The sequence below is a fragment of the Gopherus flavomarginatus genome, chromosome 10 (assembly GCF_025201925.1).
Source record: "Gopherus flavomarginatus isolate rGopFla2 chromosome 10, rGopFla2.mat.asm, whole genome shotgun sequence".
NCBI classification, from domain to species: domain Eukaryota; kingdom Metazoa; phylum Chordata; order Testudines; family Testudinidae; genus Gopherus; species Gopherus flavomarginatus.
The window spans coordinates 46,685,248-46,705,469 of NC_066626.1; the positions used below are offsets into that span (position 1 = coordinate 46,685,248).

Here is a 20,222-nt window from a genome sequence, read left to right on the forward strand (position 1 = left end):
TTGAAACAACAATGACTTTATTGCCTCTGCAAGCGGAGATCAAAGGGGGGAGTGAAGGCTGGTTGGCTTACAGGGAAATAGAGTGAACCAAGGGGGTGGGTTTTCATCAAGGAGAAACAAACAGAACTTTCACACCGTAGCCTGGCCAGTCATGAAACTGGTTTTCAAAGCTTCTCTGATGCACAACGCGCTCTGCTGTGCTCTTCTAACCGCCCTGGTGTCTGGCTGCGCGTAATCAGCAGCCAGGCGATTTGCCTCAACCTCCCACCCCGCCATAAACATCTCCCCCTTACTCTCACAGATATTGTGGAACACACAGCTAGCAGAAATAACAATGAGAATATTGGTTTCACTGAGGTCTAATCGAGTCAGTAAAGCTTTTAAATGAGCTTTTAAACGTCCAAAGGCACATTCTACCACCATTATGCACTTGCGCAGCCTATAGTTAAACTGCTCCTTACTACTGTCCAGGCTTCATGAGCCATGAGAGCAAGGAGTAGGCTGGGGTAGGTGTGACCGCGTGGTGCTGCTGACTGGGAAAGCAGCCTGAGGCAGAAGCCTCCAGCTGGCATGATATTCCAGGCAGGACTGAATCTCCATTAGACGAAACTTAAAGAAAAGAATGACCTAGACTCATTCCCATTTTTGTCCAGGTGCCCCTGACCAACCTCACCAAGGCTGCCCAGGAGCACCCATGTCTGCACAGGTGCCCCTGACCAATCTAACCGAGGTTGGTCAGGAGCACCCACGGGACAACAACGGTTAGCAGTCGTATTGCACTGTCAGCTGTTTGCAAGGCAAAGGCAAGGAAAGGCAAGGGGATGCTGCTGTGTAGCACTGCAGTACTGCGTCTCCCAGCAGCACCCAGGAGACATACGGTGACAGTGAGCTGAGTGGGCTTCATGCTTGTCGTGGTATGTCGTCTGCATGGGTAACCCAGGAAGAAAGGTGAGAAATCATTTTTGCCGTTGCTTTCACGGAGGGAGGGGGGCCTGATAACATGTACCCAGAACCACCCGCAACAATGTTTTTGCCCCATCAGGCATTGGGAGCTCAACCCAGAATTCCAATGGGCGGAAGAGACTGTGGGAACTGTGGAATACCTACCACAGTGCAACACTCTGAAAGTCAACGGTAGTCTCAGTACTGTGGACACACACCGCCGACTTAATGCACTTAGTGAGGACACACACAATCGACTGTATCAAATCGATTTTAAAAAAATCGACTTCTATTAAAATTGACCTAATTTCATAGTGTAGACATACGCTTAGTCATCTCTTTTCTAAGATAGACCGTCCCAGTCTTTTAAATCTCTCCTCATATGGAAGCTGTTCCACACTCCTAATCATTTTTTTCTCTGTACTTTTTTTCAATTCTAATATCTTCTTTGAGATGGGGCAACCAAAACTACACACAGTTTTCAAGTTGTGGCTGTACTATGGATTTAGATAGAGGCATTATGATATTTACTGTATTATTACCTACCTCTTTCCTAATCGATCCTAACATTCTGTTCGCTTTTTTTACTGCCACTGCACATTGAGCAGGTGTTTTCGAAGAACTATCCATAATGACTCCAAGATCTCTTTCCTGAATGGAAACAGCTGACTTATGCTCCATCATTTTGTATGTATAGTTGGGATTGTGTTTTCCAATGTACATTACTTAGCATTTATCTACATTAAATTTCATCTGTCATTTTCTTGCCAAGTTACCCAGTTTTAGGACATCCCTTTGTAACTCTTCAGTCAGCTTTTGACTTAACTGTCTTGAGTAATTTTATCATCTGCAAACTTTGCACCTCACTGTTTACCCATTCTTCTAAATCATTTATGAATATGTTGAACAGCATAGGTCCCAGCACTGATCCTTGGGGAACCCTGCTATTTACCAGTCTTCACTGTGAAAACATAATTTATTTCTACCCTTTGCGTCCTATCTTTTTAGCCAGTTACTGATCCATGAGAAGACATTGCCTCTTATCCCATGACTGCCCACTTTGCTTAAGAGCATTTGGGAAGGGACCATATCAAAGGCTTTCTGAAAGTCCAAGTACACTATATCCATTAGATCACCCTTGTCCTCCTTTGTTGACTCCCTCATGATTTACCTTTACAAAAGCCGTGTTGACTCTTCCTTGGCATATCATGTCCATCTATGTATCTGATAATTCTGTTCTTTACTAGAGTTTCCACCAGTTTGCCTGGTACTGAAGTTAGGCTCACATATCTGTAATTGAAAGGATCGCCTTTTCAGCCCTTTTTTAAAAATCAGCATCACATTAGCTATACACCAGTCATCTGGTGGAGAGAGTGATTTAAGCCATAGGTTAAATACCACAGTTAGCAGTTCTGCAATTTCATATTTGAGTTTCTTTAGAACACTTGGGTGAATACCATATGGTCCTGGTGACTTATTACTGTTCAATTTATCCATTTGTTCCAAAACCAAATCTACTGAAAGCCCAGTCTAGGTCAGTTCCTCAGATTTCTCACCACAGAAAGAATGGTTCAGGTGTGGGAATCTCCCTTGCATCCTCTGCAGTGAAAGCCGATGCAAAGAATTCATTTAGCTTCTCTGCAAGAGCCTTGTTTTCCTTAAGTGCTCCTTTAGCACCTCTATCGTCCAGTGGTCCCACTGATTGTTTGGAAGGCTTCCTGCTTCAGGTGTCCTTAAAAAATTTTTTTGCTGTTAGTTTTTGTGTCTTTTGCTAGTTGCTCTTCAAATTATTTTTTGATCTGTCCAATTATACTTTTACACTTAACTTGACAGAGTTTATGTTCCTGTCTATTTTCAAACTTCCAGTTTTTCAAAGATGTCTTTTTGTCTCTAACTGCCTCTTTTACTCTGTTTTGTCATGGTGGCATTGTTTTGGTCCTCTTACTATTTTTTTTTAATTATTTTGGGTATACATGTAGTTTGAACCTCTGTTTTTAAAAGGTTTCCAAACAGCTTGCAGGTATTTCACTCCTGTGACTGTTCCTTTTAATTTGTGTTTAACCAGTCTCCTTGTTTTTGTGTAGTTCCCCTTTTTGAAGTTAAATGCTACTATAGTGAGGTTCGTTGGTATTTTTCTCCTTACAAGGGCATTCAATTTAATTACATTATGGTCATCATTCCTGAGTAGTTCAACTGTAGTCACCTCTTGGACCAGATCCTATGCACTACATAGTACTAAATCAAGAATTGCCTCTTTCCTTGTGAATTCCAGCACTAGCTGCTTCAAGAACCAGTCATTAATGGAATCTAGAAATTTTAACTCTGCATCCCATCCTGAGATGACATGTTGACTGTCAGTATGGGGATAATTGAAATTCCCCGTTTTTATTGGGCTTTCTGTTTTTGTAGCTTCTCTAATCTCCCTGAGCATTTCATAATCATATCACCATCCTGGTCAGGTGGTCGGTAATATATTCCTATCGCTATACTCTTATTATTCAAGCCTGGAATTTCTATACATAGTGATTCTAGGATACTTTTGATTCATTGAAGATTTTTACTACCTCTGTCCTTATGCTTTCTTTCACGTTACTGCCACTCCCCCACCAGCATGACCTACTCTGTCATTCTTATATATTTTGTACCCAGGCCCGGCGCTAGGGTTTTGAGCGCCCTAGGCGGACAGCAATTTCGCTGCCCTGCCCGCTGGTCCCGCGGCTCCAGTGGAGCTGCCGCAGTGGTGCCTGCGGGAGGTCCACCGGAGCCGCACGAGCAGCCGACCGTCCGCAGGCACGCGGACCAATGGACCCTCCGCAGGCATCACTGTGGCAGCTCCACGGGAGCTGCCTGCCGCCCCTTCCGGCGGTGCCCTGACCTAGGGGACACCCTGAGCTGCCGGCTGCCGCGGAGGCACCCTGACCCAGGGGACACCCTGGACTGCGGGATGCCGCGGCGGCATCCTGACCCAGGGGACACCCTGGGCTGCCGGCTGCCGCGGAGGCGCCCTGACCCAGGGGACACCCTGGGCTGCCAGCTGCCGCGGAGGCGCCCTGACCCAGGGGACACCCTGGGCTGCTGGCTGCCACTGGCAGCTCAGACTCCTTCTCTGTCTCAGCAGCAGCAGCTGCTCAACCATTTAAAAAAAAATTTGAGGGCGCTTTTTGGCACCCCCAAATCTCGGCGCCCTAGGCAACTGCCTACTCCGCCTAAATGGTTGCACCGGCCCTGTTGGTACCCTGGTAATACCATGTCCCATTAATATTCATCATTCCACCAAGTTTCTGTGATACCTATTGCATCCTCATTTAATACCAGGCATTCAAGTTCGCCCATCTTAGAATTTAGACTTCTTGCCTTTGTATCCAAGCACTTATAAAATTTGTCAACATTATGAAGGCAGACAACTAGTGATGTAATTGAATGGGACTCTCTTTCATTTGACTGGTTCCCTTAGTTCCGACCTGCATTTTATCAACTTGCATCCTCTACTCTTTACTAGGATACAGAGTATCCTTTTAATAAATCCTCCACTAAATCTGTCCAAATCATGTGCTCTTCTGCATCTCTTCCCTCCAGCCCTTAGTTTAAAAACTCCTCTATGATTATTTTTAATAAGTGTAATAAGTGGGATCTGAAAGTGAATCTATATTCTCCCTTGCTCATGCATCACCAGTATTAAAGATCCTGCAGGCCAAATTTTGGTCTTTTTAAACATGTGCGGGAGGTGAGTTTGAGAGTCAGGAACCCCTCACTCAAAATGACCTGATGCAAGTAACCTTCCTTTTAAACCAGAGGATTTCAGACATGAGTGTTATAGCTGATAGTAACTGTTATATCAGAGAGGCAGATTACCAGGACACAAAACATTTAAGGCACTAACTGTCAAACCAAATACCTTAAAATACACCAAAATCAGCTAGAAGCTAGAGCAGCTCATAGAACACAAGTGTAAAGCACTGTTGCAAAGCATCACTATACAAATGGATTGCTGCATTCTGCATTTGCTGCCATTTCTGAATGGTCTCAGGTACAGCACCAACCCCATCAGTACTGTATATCATTTCCATTCATGATATTGGAGTATGGGAGTGACAGAAGGACATGGGCAGTTTGGTGGCAATTGAACTGAGGATGATGGATGAGAAGTTGGCTAGAAGGAAATGGAAGAAGAACTACTCCCATATTAAAACAAGTTGATTTGCAATGGCGGTTCTGTCTCTTTATGCCTGCTATGAGAAAGGGGCCCTGTGACAGCCAGGCTGCATAGAAAAGGGAGTGGAAAAAGGTTGCCTAGCAACTGGTCCTGGAAGCTGCAGCAGGAGAGTTGTGACCTGGCAGCTAGATGAGCTGCATGAGAGGGAGGAGGAATACAGGAGCGATTTTCCAAAGCTGCCATAGAATTGAGGAAACTTTAGAATTAAAACCATTCTCCAGGCAGAAGGTTTTTCAGATGAAAAACCTCCTCCACCTGCTTCAATAGAAACTAACCAAAATTAAGGGGGAGAAATAGAACTAAAGGAAAACAGCAGCTACTAAGTATTCAAAATAAAGGAGTAAATCAGAGAGCGGTAGAGTCAGCCTCTGAGTCTGGCCCTGAAGGCTGTGAAAATAAGGCAGTTCTGCTGTGCAAAGGGGTGGGTCATGATTAGGAAAATGGTACAAGGATGCACAAACCCTGCAGGAACCCATAGGATTTGAACCCCAGCAGATGCTGTATCATTGATATCCAGTCCTCCCATTGTGGGGACTATTTGGCTGCAGTAGCTGCTACATACTGTCTCTGTAGCTGCGGAGTGTGGGCAGGATTTCTACCCATCACTCATTCTTCCAAAGAATGGACTAGCTATTCAAGGTGGATTTGTCCCATTGTGAAGAGAGTTGAAGGGACACCAATTTAAAAATTACAGTTATGTCAAAGGTTTTACCCCATTTTAACAAGTAACACTTTAAGTAACTATAATTAAGGCTGCGAGTCTGTCACGGAAGTCATGGATTCTATGACTTTCCGTGACTTGTGCAGTAGCGGGTGCTGGCTCAGGGGCTGCCTGCAGCAGTTGAGGTGTGTTGGAGGGGGAAGGGGGTTGAAGGATGTGGGAGGAGGTGTCACCTGATGTTGGGGGGGCTCCCTGGCTCCCACTAGCATGGCCTTGCAGCTCCTAGGCAGAGGGAATGGGGAGGGGTCACCACACACTGCTGGCAGGCCCCACCCCTGCAGTTTCTATTGGCTGTGGTTCCCGGCCAATAGGAGCTGTGCAACCAGTGCTTGTGGCGGGAACAGTGCATAGAGCCCTCTGGCCCCTCTGCTGTTTAGGAGCTGCAGGGACATGTTGAGCTGGGTAGGGGGCCTGCCAGCTACTCCAACTCTCTCCCCCCCATCACCCAAGCACCAGCAGGGGTCCAGGGCCATGTGTCATGGCCCACCCCCACCCCCAGAGGGGTTCCAGGCCACCTCCTCCAGCACAGCACCCAGGGCACCCCTGGACCACCGCCCCCCAAGCACCTGTGCCTCCCACCCACATTTTAGTTAGAGGTATATAGGATAAGTCGTGGACAGGTCACAGGCCATGAATTTTTGTTTACTGCCCATGATCTGTTTATGACTTTTACTAAAAATGTCCATGACTAAAACACATCCTTAACTATAATTGAAAGGGCTGAGAGAATAAAATGTTTCATGTTTTTCAGTTTGTTCACTTTGTGCATTTGATAACACTAAGCATATCCTCAGTTATGCTGTTTCCTCTCTAAACAATTAGCATCCCTTATTGCTTGTGTGATCTTTAAACCACAAAGTGAGATAGAACAGCATTTTTAGAAATAGGAAAATGTAACTGTAAAACCAGAGAAACTGGGAAAGGGGAATTGAGGGAGGTACAATACTAAAAATATTTGTAATTCATTTTTAAGAACTGTTCTGATTTAAAGTGCTCCTTTAAGAGACAGGGGAATTAGACTTTAGTGAGTGCCAAGTAGGGTGACCAGATGTCCCAATTTTATAGAGACAGTCCTGATTTTTGGGTCTTTTTCTTATACAGGCTCCTATTACCCACCACCCCTTGTCCTGATTTTTCACATTTGCTGTCTGGTCACCCTAGTGCCAAGTACATGTTGTGGGGGGGTGAACGGGGAGGAAAGAGGCATGTATGTGAGTGTGAGAGAGAGGAAGCTAATTTTAACTCATTTTAAAACATTTACAAAGTAAAAAAGGAATCCGTATATAAATACAGTGCTGCACTTTGAAAAATGCTTCTAGTAGGCACAGAATTCTAACAGTTTATTGATCTCATGAAGCAATTATTGTTGAGTTAGGAACTCCATGAACAGATGGAAAACACAAGCATCCAACATGGAGGAAACTGACGTTTTCATAGACACTATATGAAAATTCTCCCTCAGGAGCCAAGCTGCCACTGACAGGTTCCTTGCAGCTGCACAGTACCAGCTGCTGAGAGGATGCTGCAGGAGTTAATTCTGCTTGGAGTAATATTAACTCCCACTGGAATATGTGTCAGGCTCAAAGGGCAGAATATCATAAGTCCTGTTTCCCAGTTCTATCCTTATCAGCCCTGCATAGTCCATGACAAAATCTTCATCTAAGACAAAAGCTTAGTTACAAGCCTTTAACAAATTGTCATTTGCACATGCTCAGTATATACATGCTAGAACTTTGCAGCTAAAAACTCTGAAGATACTGTCCACACTTGATATGCTTCAGCTCAGAGCTGAGCAGGACTTTTCTTGTAATTGCAGCTCTGGACTGCTGCGGGTCATCATTCTGGGTCTTGGCACCTGAACTAAGAGAGAGAAGGTTTCCTCTCTTTTGTTCTCAATGACCCTCCCCCGCCTCCTTGCTGGCACCTAGAGCATGGAAGAGGAAGCCATGTGATTCAAAAGCAGAGGAGACAAGGGCTAGACCTGGAGTTGGGATCAGATTGCAGCAAAAGACTGGGTGAGGATAAGGACACAAAACTGGGACTGGAAACTAGCGGGGGGGGGCATGGGGACAGGGGTTGGGGTGCGAGGAGACTGGGAGCTGCAGGGAGTGCAGGATTCATAGGTTTTTACCATTAGATCACCTAGTCTGCCCTCATAGAAGACATGGACTGGCCAGATAAGGAGATGGTGAGCAAGCAAGGGAAACAACATGTGGAGGGGGAATGGGAGGCAGTGCAGGGGTGGGGGGAAATGGAGATCAGATGAGGAGCCAGAAAGGAAGACTGGGCAAAGAGATTAGGATAAAGAGCCAAGACCAGGAGGAGATTGGGACTGGGAAAGACAAGAGATGGGGAACATAGCTGCTGCAGAAAAAGAAGCAGATCAGATGAGGAGCCAGAGAGGGAGTGGCGATTGGGACTGGCTGGGTAAGGAGACTGGGATTGAGAGTGGGCTGCAGTTAGGAAGACTGGGGCCGGGAGAAAGGGCACAGATTGGAGGGAATGGGGCTGAAGGGGCCAAGGTTAGTTGGAGCAGGCAGAAGAGTCTGTACTATTAGAGCACACTCTCCTCCAGAACCCATGATTTCTGACTCACACCATTCCTCTGCTGTCAGCAAATATCTGAAACCCATTGGTAAAGTGTCTCATCCCCTTTCAGTGCTGGTCTACATAGAGGATGATAACCTACTATTGTTATCAGTTACTCAGATAGCGCAAATGTCACAGATCTGTGCAGTGAATCCAAAGCTTCCAACTCTGATGACCCATGTGGGTGTCATTATGATGCCACATAATGGAATTTCTGTTCTTTCAGTTTGCTTTTTTAAAAACCTAAGAAACTAGACACATGTACACATAGGATGGATCTGCTCTGGAAATGAATCAGGGTATTGTCTGTAGGACCCGTACCTCATTTGTTGCAGAAGTTAGAAAGTTTGCTGAGAATGATGCAAGGAATTGCAGGAAGAGAAAGGAGGTTCTCATGATTAAAGCTGGTGCATGTTGTCCTGGAGAAATGGATTCTCTTCCTGCTTCTGCCACAGAATTCCTGTGTGCTGTGGGCTAGTAACTTAAACCAAACTTTTCAGAGATGGTCATTAATTGTGTGTTCCTCATTTTCTTGGTGCCTGATTGAGGTTACATAGGCAACTTTAATTCTGGTATTTCCTAACTTTCGAGTGTTTGATCTTGCAACCTTAATTTTTCTTTTAATGTAGTTTCTTTGTGTGTAATATTTATCTAACACTTTATATCTCCAAAGCTCTTTATTAAACACTAGCCAGTTAATTCTCAAAGCACATTGCTTGGTATCAATACCCAAGTGGGAAATGGAACCACCCAAAAGGTGTATGATTGGCCCAAAGACCCACAATGGCAGAGCTAGGATCAGAACTCAGGAATTCCTGATGTACTGCTGCTTATGGTATTAATTTTTTACAATGGCAAACTACTAAACCCTGAGCACCTGTACATTAGTGTGGTCAGGCCTGTCAAGTGAACATTTCAAAATGTCACTTTGTGAGACAGAATACAGGCTCAAAATTCTCTACTTTTTAACCTAAAATAATAGATTAGGCCAAACACCGTGAAAACAGTCCCTGGTGCTATACTGAGAAAACCTGGAGCTATGGCATCACAACAGACTATTTTGCTTCCTTGGAAAAGCAGGTTTCACCAGTGCTCCCTTGTGACTTGACCAGCATGTTTGTTTCACTGGGTAATGAAAAGATCAGTAAGATGCACAGTATTAAGAAGCATTAAGCAGATCTCTGTTGTGTTTGGGCTTTTTATCTGAAAGAAAATTGAGTAGTTAATTGGCCCACAATTAAATAGAAATGCCATTTAAAAAAAATTGCAACAGCTGGCCAGGCCAGCTTCCACTTGCATTATACATTGCTGTGATGACTTAAAACTTCATAATAGAGAGCAATTAATTGGGAGCATTGTGAGCAGCATAAAACAGGTTTATAGCTCAAGTTATCCTAAGGGACAAAGTGCATACGGCAGACATGGGTGGCTGAGGGAGAGCAAAAAGGTGATTATCACTATTTCATTGAGAAAACTAGCTAGAACTTGGGGGTAGCAAAATGTTATCCAAAGGAGAATGAGTCTGCTGTAAACAGGAGTCACAGCTGTGCTGACTGACTGGGGTCTGAGAGTCCTACTATGTGAATAAAGTCCCAGTCGGCTTTAAATTGTGTGCTTAGCTGCTTTTATATTTTAAGACTAAGATTTAATACAGTAATACATTTTAAATACTTTTGAACATATTAATATATAAATTTGCAGGTTATTGAATTTAACAAGAACTCTTTTTCTAAGTGCTAACAGATCAGGATTCTTGCCATCTCAAGCTCAAGAATGGAACAGGAATGGACTGTGGGAGAGTGGCATGATATGAACACACCTACAGTAGCACCCTTGGGGGGCCACCAAACAAAACATGGGAGCTGGAATTTTTCCACCATCGTAGCCCTAATTTTGGACAGGCTGGTATTTTGTTCAGTTTCACAGCAACTAAAAAAAAAATAAAAAAAATAAGGGAATTAAATTTGTAGTCTGACAGCCATTAAAGTATCACTTTAAACCCACAAGTTAAAGGAAATTGACTGTTCAGAATCATCTGCCAAAATCTAGTCCAAACAAAGCTCAATTGCACCCACTGTGATTTGGCGATCTGGGGCTAGATCTGCTGATTTCAACGTAGTAATGTCAATTTACACTTGCTGAGAATCTGGCCTTTGCATCTTAACAGTAAGTTTCCTTTCTTTTGGCATTCCGTTTTACTCAATTGTGCCTAACCCTGTGCAAAGCAAGCGAGTGGAGGCAAGAAGCCTCCCCGGAGGCTCAGTCCCCTCCACACTAGCCAGCAAAACTGGCCCCTTTTAGAAGGAAAACACATTCCCCTATCATCCCTCTTTCACAATATCTCCCGGAGGCACTGTGCTGTCCTGCAGTGCACCACTGCCAGGAGCAACACACTGCTGCACTACCAACAACGTTCAACTGTAGCTATAAACCAAATAGAACTTTTAATATTTTGTTAACACAGCCCTCTTATCCCCCTTTCCTGTCTTATCAACTGAATTTCTGTTCTTTCTAATCTTTTACAGATTTTACACACCATTGCACTTCTTCCTCCCTCTCATACTCCCCTGCACTGGATTACTCTCCCCTTTTTGTATTTCCTTTTCCATGTTCTGATCCTTTTTTGTCTCTCTTTTCCTTTGATTCCCGCCCTATTTATTTTTCATTTTTTCTTTCTCTTTTATCATGCTTTCTGAGTGAAGTATTCAGTATCTGTCAGAGCCCTAAATACCTCCCTTTCTCTCCCATGGTTTTCATACCAGCATCCTCAAGTTTCTGCATCACATCCACCATCTTTTTCACAAATGACAGGATGTGATTCTCATGAGAATGTGTGAACTCCTAATCTTTAATTTGCAAGAGATAACTTGGGTGAGAAAGGCACAATAGCCTCTCCTCCAAGTCTGGGTGTGTTCCCAGCCTCTGCCAACTCAGGGATCACAACATCAGCCTCAATTTGCATCCAACTCTTCCACATAGAATTAGAGATCATCACCTTTATGCCTTCAAGCAAGCTCACATATTTAATTTTTTTTTCTGATGCCTACTTCCCCACTCTAAACTCTAGGGTACAGATGTGGGGACATGCATGAAAGCCCCCAAAGCTTATTTCTACCAGCTTAGGTTAAAACATGGTATGCTGCCACTAGCAAGTGATTTAACAAGAAACAGAGAAAGGATCACTTGGAGTTCCTCTTCCCCCAAAATATCCCCCCAAGCCCTTACACTCCCTTCCCTGGGGAGGCTTGAGAATAATATCCTAACCAACTGGTTACAAAGTGATCAAAGACCCAAATCCCTGGGTCTTTGGACAATGGATAAATCAGTCAGGTTCTTAAAAGGATTTTATTTAAAAGAAAATGTAAATATTATCTCTGTAAAAATCAGGATTGAAAATAACTTTACAGAGTAATCAGATTCAGAGAGCTCAGAGGAACTCCCTCTAGCTTTAGTTTCAAATTTATAACAAAACAGGTATACCTCCCTCTAGCAAAGGTAAAATTCACAAGTTGAGAAAACAAAGATAAACTAATACGCCTTGCCTGGCTGTTACTTACAAGTCTGAAATATGAGAGACTTGTTCAGAAGATTTGGAGAACATGGACTGATGTCCAGTCCCTCTTAGTCCCAAGAGCGAACACCACCAAAACAAAGAGCACAAACAAAAGCCTTCCCCCCACCAAGATTTGAAAGTATTATGTCCCCTTATTGGTCCTTTGGGTCAGGTGTCAGCCAGGTTACCTGAGTTTCTTAACCCTTTACAGGTAAAAGGATTTTGGTGCCTCTGGCCAGGAGAGATTTTATAGTATTGTATACAGGAGGGTTGTTACCCTTCCGTTTGTAGTTATGACACTACAGGTGAAGTAGAGTAACAGATTGTCACTGTATCATTGCTGACGTGCCTTCGCTTTGGCTTAGAGAACCAAGGCTTTGCTTCAGATAATCAGAAATCATCTAATTCATAAAATATACAGTTGGAAAAAGTACAAGTAAGATCTCATTACAGTCACAAATGTTGTGTATGCCCTTGGAGGCCTCTAAATGTTACGCTGAAAAATTCCTTACTCTGTTGAACCCCTGGGTAGTGGTAGTAGTGACCTTCCTGAATGTTTGGACAGTTCCTAGAACAATGTGGGTGCTACTTCAATAGCATAATATGCCTAAAACATTTTGGGAGTTTGGAAATATTACTACTAATAATAAAATAAAATTTGATGGGAGCAATATCAGGACCAAAGTCAATTAATGTTTTGCCTGATCAGATACTTCAGAATCAGGCCCAGAGTTAATGAAGCTCAGTAACTTAAGTGATGTAAGTAAACAAGAATAAGAGTGTGCCTAATTAAAACATACAAAATGGCTAGGAAATAACTTTTTAATTTCAGACTTTGAAAAGAGTATCACAAACAATTAAACTTTAAAAAACTGATAAGAGCAGAGAACACTGGTCATTGCCTCTCTGGAGTTGCAAAAGTAAAACTATAGTCACTCTGTCTTTACCTTACCTCATTGTGTGTAGGTACTTGAAAACAGAATACCTTTTGGTCTGTGATCTTACCAAGTACAAAGAGGTGAGTTTAAGGCAGATTTTATTTACTTTTGACAGTTTTTGTCAGACCCTTAGTTTCAGAATGAGGCATTTGTATTCGTCACTAAGCAAAAACTACATTAAGAGTCAAATATGCTCAACATTGTGAAATTGCACTGAGGGGCCAAAACAAATGGTGTAGAAATCCTCTTATATACAGTACATGCACACACACCCACACAGATATCTCTGCCTCACAATGAAGGCTCGGTCCTGTAAGATACTCAGCATTTCACAAGATTAAGTCCTAGAAGTGGAGTGCAGCTTCCGTATTGGCCAGTGCTCATTGACTTGAGGGGATACTGTTATCTGGCTGGAGGCACAGTTACGTCTCCAGTCTGCTATCTTAAACATGGAGATCAGCAGCACATGTCAGTGTAACATGGAGTATACTGCACCCACTCCAAGGATTACAGAGCAACCTCTCCAATGTGCATATCCCAGGAGCTCACTGGAGAATTCTTCCTGAGGTCTCCAGCCACAGTATGGCTCCTCCATACTGCCCTCCAATCCACCTTCAGGATGTAGGGCAGAATCTTATCCTTAACTATCATTAACCAAGTAACTAACAACTGCAATATAATTTGAATTTCACTTTATCCTTCCAATCGCAACCAAGATAAAATCACTAAAACATTGTCTTAAATATAACAAAGTTTAAAAATCAATTGGCTTTGAAGATGTCACCATGACAGTGTGATGATCCACAACAGGAGTAGCAGAATCAGCCTTCTGATTAGAATGTACAGGAAATCTAAAAGTTTCTAACCTATTGCAAAAATCAATTCCATATATACTTAAAACAACTTTGAAACTTTCTGATTTCCAGTACTTTCTGGGGAAAGTCAGTCCTCTCATTTGTACTTTTCATTTGCTGGTAACTATCAGTCAACCGTCTGTTTTCACTAAGACACTCCATTAAGAACTCAGAAACCAGAGTTATAGACATTATAGAAAAACCTACCAAAGTTTCATAGACAATAGATTAATTGAATTCAGATACTTAAACTGTGACAGGCATTTCTGAAATCTCTTTTCAAAATTTCATTTTTTCAAATTTATGGTAAGTGGGTGGAGCTGACAGAAATACCTATAGTTAGGGCTGCCTAACACTTTTCACTATAAGGCTGTTTTTAGTTGCATATAACTTTGCCAGATTTTAACGGCTGGAGATGAAATTTTCCATGTTTGATATCTGCTTCAGGTTGAAACACTTTGGAAAATTTCATTAAAAATGGTTCAGCCATTTCTGAAAATAAGGTTAGAGAAAAATATTTTTGAGGAGGCAATGCAATATTGCCAACTCTCATGATTTTGTCATGAGTCTGCAATGGTATTTACTGTTCTTTCTTTCACCTTCAGCTCCTGGAATCATATAATAACATGAGAATCTCAGCTTTCACATTTTTTGAGGAAGTAAATTTTTAGTTTTCATGGCTGCGAAGAAAAGCTTGTAAACATCATCCAAATATAACCTACAGATTCAAAAATCAAAAGGCAAATAAAAGGAACCTGAAATGAATTAATATTTCAAAAAGCATAATGATTTTTAAGACAATGATTTGAGGCCTGAGTAATGATTTTTGAATGCTTGGAGTTGGCAATGCTGCAGTGTTAAAATAATTCTTAAAATGATTTCACTGAGAAGCTCTAGTGCAGGGGTAGGCAACCTATGGCACGGGTGCCGAAGGTGTCACATGAGCTGATTTTCAGTGGCACTCACACTGCCTGGATCCTGGCCACTGGTCCGGGGGGCTGTGCATTTTAATTTAGTTTTAAATGAAGCTTCTTAAACATTTTAAAAACCTTATTTACTTTACATACAACAATAGTTTAGTTATATATTATAGACTTATAGAAAGAGACCTTCTAAAAATGTTAAAATGTATTACTGGCATGCAAAACCTTAAATCAGAGTGAATAAATGAAGACTCGGCACACCACTTCTGAAAGGTTGCCGACCCCTGCTCTAGTGCCTCTATACTTTGGAGCAGAAACTTGATATTTGGCAGAGGGTGTTCTGGAGTCAGAGAAGTGCATTTTGCTGTCTCTGTGAAAATCCACTTAAGTTTGGCCGGCTTATAAGGCTCTACAACATTTTTTACACATGCGCAATATAGGCTTGATAGAGACTTTCAGTACACATTTCCAAAGATTTCATCTGCAGTGAATATGTTCCAGCCTATTCCATCAGGGCTTAGCAGCACTTTCATCCCAATTGCTCTTCCTGGCTACCAGGGACTGCTGTGACACTTAGCAGTAGAACTGAAAGCAGAACGATTGTCTTTCCTGCCTTGTGAATGCTCCTATTGCTGACACCTAGACAGCACAGAGGACAAGGAGGAAGCAGCCTGATACAAAAGAATCAGGGGACAATGACAGGCTGTGAAAGAAATAGGAAAAAGGGAACAGATGCAGGTTGGGAGACAACGGAAGCAGAGGTAGACAGGAATAAGCTAGAGGGGAAGGTTATTATTCAATATTTCTTTTTATCTTCCCCATTTCATGTGCGGCCTCAGGCCTTATTTACTGCATACACTCCAAAACCTGCACTTAATACAGAATTATGTTTCAGCATGGATTTTCCTATGGCTCTTATTGCTGTAGTATCTAGTGATTCAAAAACTAATGAATTTATCTTCACAACACCACTGTGAAGTAAGGTAGATTGTTCCCATTTTACAGATGTGGAACAGAGGCGCAGAGAGATTAAAGCCAAAATTGTCAAAAATGTCTACTAAACTTGAGTGCCCAACTTGAAATGCTTGATTTTTCAGAGTACTTAGCAATAGATAGTGCTTATCTAGTACACATAAAGCTCCCATTGACGTCAGTTGTAGTTGGAAGTGCTCAGCACTTCTGCAAACCAGGTTTCAAGAGTCTCAAGGTATACACCAGGAAATGAAAAAAACACAATTAGTGACTACCTGTGAAATGTTTGGTTTAAATGACTTGCCCCATATCACAAAAGAACTCCAGGACAGAGGCAGGGATGGAATCTAATTATCTAGGTGGCATTCAGTTACCTTAAACAGAGACTATCCTTTCTCTAGACATTGCACACTTTCCAGTTTATGCAAAAATAAGACAACAGAGCTCCTATAGAAAACAGACCCATACACTACACAACCCTGATTTCATTCTTAGAGCACCATCCATCCTGTGCCCTGAACGAGATAGGAATCTTGTGGGGGGAAAGTATGTGAGCATGTAATTATACATGGACAACCTTAATTATGATATTTTTTAAATTTTGAGTGCTTGGCTTTGCAACATTAATGTTCTTTTACCTTAGTTTTTTGTATGTAATGCATTCTTAATTAATAAATATTTACTTAGTTATTTATGGGCTAAATCTGTTAGCCTGCAGAAAGGCAATGGAAAAACAAAAAACTCAGTTCCACTGCACAAAGAGTCTCAGCAATGCAGAAATCATGGGAGGCACTGTGTTTTCCCTGCTTACACACAGCAACCTTTATATGAAGTGAGCATGGTATTCCATGGTAGCAGTCCATACCCTTCCATACTGTAGTGTTTTGGATCATTCATGCAGATACTGTAGTTTTCTTTTTTAATAAGGGAGTTCTCTCAATATCACTAGGCAGAGGGTTTAGGGGTTGTGACCTGTGGATCTGTCACTAATGCAGGTCCACTGGTTAAAACCTCTAGAGAAGGGGCAGGTGCCACAGACAGTACTGCAGTTCTGAGGCTACAGCAGCAGCTGCAGAGCAGCTTTTCTGTGATAGGAAGAACCAGACATTTACATGGATAATGAGAACATCCTAAACTATATTTGATGGGATGAACATACCTTGTAAGGGATATAAGTCCTCACACTTCCAGGCAAAAGTCAACCACTATCTGGTGCGGGTTGGGAGGAAACTTCCCCTATGGTTATCTTATTTCATAACTGTGGACTATACCTTGAACCTTCTTCTGAAACACTTGGTACTGGCCACTGGCAGAGACCACTGCTTTGATCCTCTATGGCTATGATTTCGTTTCTCACAGTCGTCATGGATGTCTGACGTGCACAGCCAGTTTACTCAGAATGTGAACGGCTTTGGAGCTAGGATTTGCCCTGAAGGTTCACAACTGGAATTTTCATTGAAAGATCAAACCTCAGGTAGCCACGGTTCCATCTGTTCTGCTAGGTAACGTCTATTTAATAATACTAAGTTCAGTTTAAAAAAAAGATATTGTCTTTGTGAGAACAGGTATAATTTTAAAGCAAAAATACTGTGGCTCCAATTTAGCAAGATACTTAAGCATGTGCCTAATTTTAAGCATGTGAATAATCCCATTGATTCAGAATTATTCACATGCTTAAAGTTAGGCACATGCTTAAGTACCTTGCTTAATTAGGGTCTATAGGCATAAGGGGCCATCATCCTTAATAGAAGCCAAATCTATTTTATCATAATACATTCATCACTGAAGAAAATTGCAGCTCAGCTAGGTACAATGATTTCACCTGCTCCCCAATTCCACCCTTACCATCTCATGAAGACAGCAGTAATTTCCCTTTATCCACTACTGTAGCCCATCAATACACACACACACACAAATCAGCAGTGCTCAGGAAAACACAAGCAGTAAATCAACATGCACTGAGAGCAAGAGCATATCTGAAACCACTTTACATTTCATATATGTCAGAGAATTTTGTTAGGCCAAGGTTGCTTCTAGCCCAAAAATCCTTATTGGTAAATTCTTCCTGCTTTGATAATGCGGACAAAGTCTACCTCTATATAGGCACAGGAAAGCATGAATAATGGCTTTTCTACATCCCTCCCTGTGAAAGGAAGCAAGGTATTTTCAAATTAATCAGATCCTCTCATTTCTCATGCTTAGGCTTCAAGCCCTTCTTCTGATCTCTGGCTGTGTACGCCAGTGCTTTTCTCCAGTGCTTTCCCTGGCTAAAGAAACCTTTTCTGTAGTCAGGAAAAGGTAAGGAAAAATAAAAAACAAGAATTGAAGAGACAATTCATGGAGCTGCATGAGCTCTCCACCCCCTGAGTCATTCTGCTGTCTCTCACAGTCTGTGATATTAAAGTATCACAGTATGATTAAAGTATCACAGTATGATTAAAAATAATAAAGAAAAAAATCATGTTTGTGCCTCAAACAATACAGAATGGAATTTTTAAAATAAAAATTTAGCCTTCAAATATAAAGCAATTCACATTACATGTCTTACGTGAAGACTGAAACCATGTAAAATTGTATTTAATTATAAGTATCTTCCATTCTGTCTTCAGTAAGGGAGAGGTTAGTTCTATTTATTTATTTATTTATTTATGGGGGATAAAAACCCAACAAATCTCCAATACCTTCCAAGAGAAGGAATTTAGGATATAAAGCAAAGCGTCTGTCTGAAGATGGTATAGAGAAGCAGCATACCCCTGCAATATAAAGCTTGGCAATCTCACTATCTTGTTAATATGCTTTAACATTTCACTCCAATTTTCATTTTGCATAAAGCATCAATATAACCTTCAGTGAAGAAATATAACACTTATAGATGACAACAGCAGCAACAACAACAAAATACTACCACTGTGATGAAAATAAAAAAAATAAGAATTGATTCTAAACAAAATTACAAAATATACCTGGATTCTAAAGAATATAAGGCCAATGAAACCCAAAGGATACCAAAATAATTTATTACTAGACTCAGATGTAATTTTGGTGAAAAACTAATATGAAAATGTTATCCGGCTTAAAAAATGGCTTTGTATTCTCTGTTCCTCTTGTTGCATCTAATATTAATTGCAGACTAGGTGTGGCAGCATGAGAGAAGAATATTAGCATAAATGGGCTGAGACATATTGTATGATACCTTTAATGAAATATTCTGTGGTCTTACCTGATAAAAAGAAAATTACAAAGCATAGCATAATATACATCCATATACTTGTAGATGATCAGGCTCCTTCTGCTGCCGTAGTTCAGGTTCCTCAGCAAAGAAGCTTGTAACTCTTATATTTATATTAGCCTCATGGAAAGAAAAAAAAACCCAACAACAAAGAAACCTCTGCAGTATTCTGTCTCCTCTGCCCTAGCTTCCTGTTATGAGATTCACTCTATGGTCCCCAACATCTATCAGCAAACTGATGGGGGGAAGGGGTGTATTGATAGAGGTGGAGGGGTGGGGAGGAAAAAAAGATAATGTTAAAAAAAAAAGACAGCATATTACGTGACGGCGCCACCTACTGGCAAGAGAGAATCAGATCATCTAGCTTTTCTAACACCCTTATGGTCAGAACTGCAAATTATCTTACAAAATCGGATATGATCACTATTTAGCCTACAACCACGTTGATCTAAAAGAAGACAATATGAACTATTGAATCTGACCACTAAACATTTAGTAAAGAGTGAGGTGGGGCATAAAATTGCTGCACAGAGACTTATAGTTTTCTGATTTTATATTAATAAACTTGTTTGACACAAGTTTTGATTTTGTTGGATCCATATATTATGAATTGCAAGAAAACTCAGGGCACTATAACATCTTCCATGTGTTATATACCAACATGTGGCCTCTTTACATATAAAATTATCATCCTCTTCTCCTAAAAATGACAATGTTAAAGATTGCTTTTTGGCCATACAATGCCTTCAGCCTTGGTTTGGATCAGAATGACCTAAAATACATTTCTATAATTCAAAAATTAATGATTTGGAGAACATGGTTTCTTATGTAAAGGGTAGATGCTTGGGTTTGGGGCAATGAGCATAACATCACACAGGAGGAAGGAATTAAAGAAGTGTAAAACCTACTTTTGTGTTTCCCTAATTTTGGCCAGCCTCTATATAATTTTGGTCTCCATTGTAAATTAATCCATTAGAGGTATAAATACCAGGGAGGGAGAGGAGTTATTTAAGTTAGGCACCAGTGTGGAAAGAAGAACATATGGATATAAACTGGCCATCAGCAAGTTTACTCTTGAAATTAGAGGAAGGTTTCTAACCATCAGAGGAGTGAAGTTCTGGAACAGCCTTCCAAGGGGAGCACTGGGGGCAAAAAACTTAACTGAGCTTGATAAGTTTATGGAGGGGATAGTATGATGAGACTGCCTATAATGGCACGTAGCAGCAAATATCTCCAATGGCAGGTGATGGGGCACTAGACAGGGAGGGCTCTGAGCTACCACAGAATA

The 20,222-nt window shown here is 41.5% G+C and overlaps 1 protein-coding gene across 1 annotated transcript in view; it reads right to left on the reverse strand.

The window, feature by feature from the left end:
• The window catches only part of SCN2A (sodium voltage-gated channel alpha subunit 2), a 128,182-nt gene extending 109,071 nt beyond the window's left edge, over positions 1–19,111 (reverse strand). The window contains exon 1 of the mRNA XM_050916853.1: positions 18,926–19,111. The gene's annotated coding sequence lies outside the window, so the exon portion shown is untranslated. The remainder of the gene's footprint in view (positions 1–18,925) is intronic.
• Between the last annotated feature and the right edge of the window lie 1,111 nt (positions 19,112–20,222).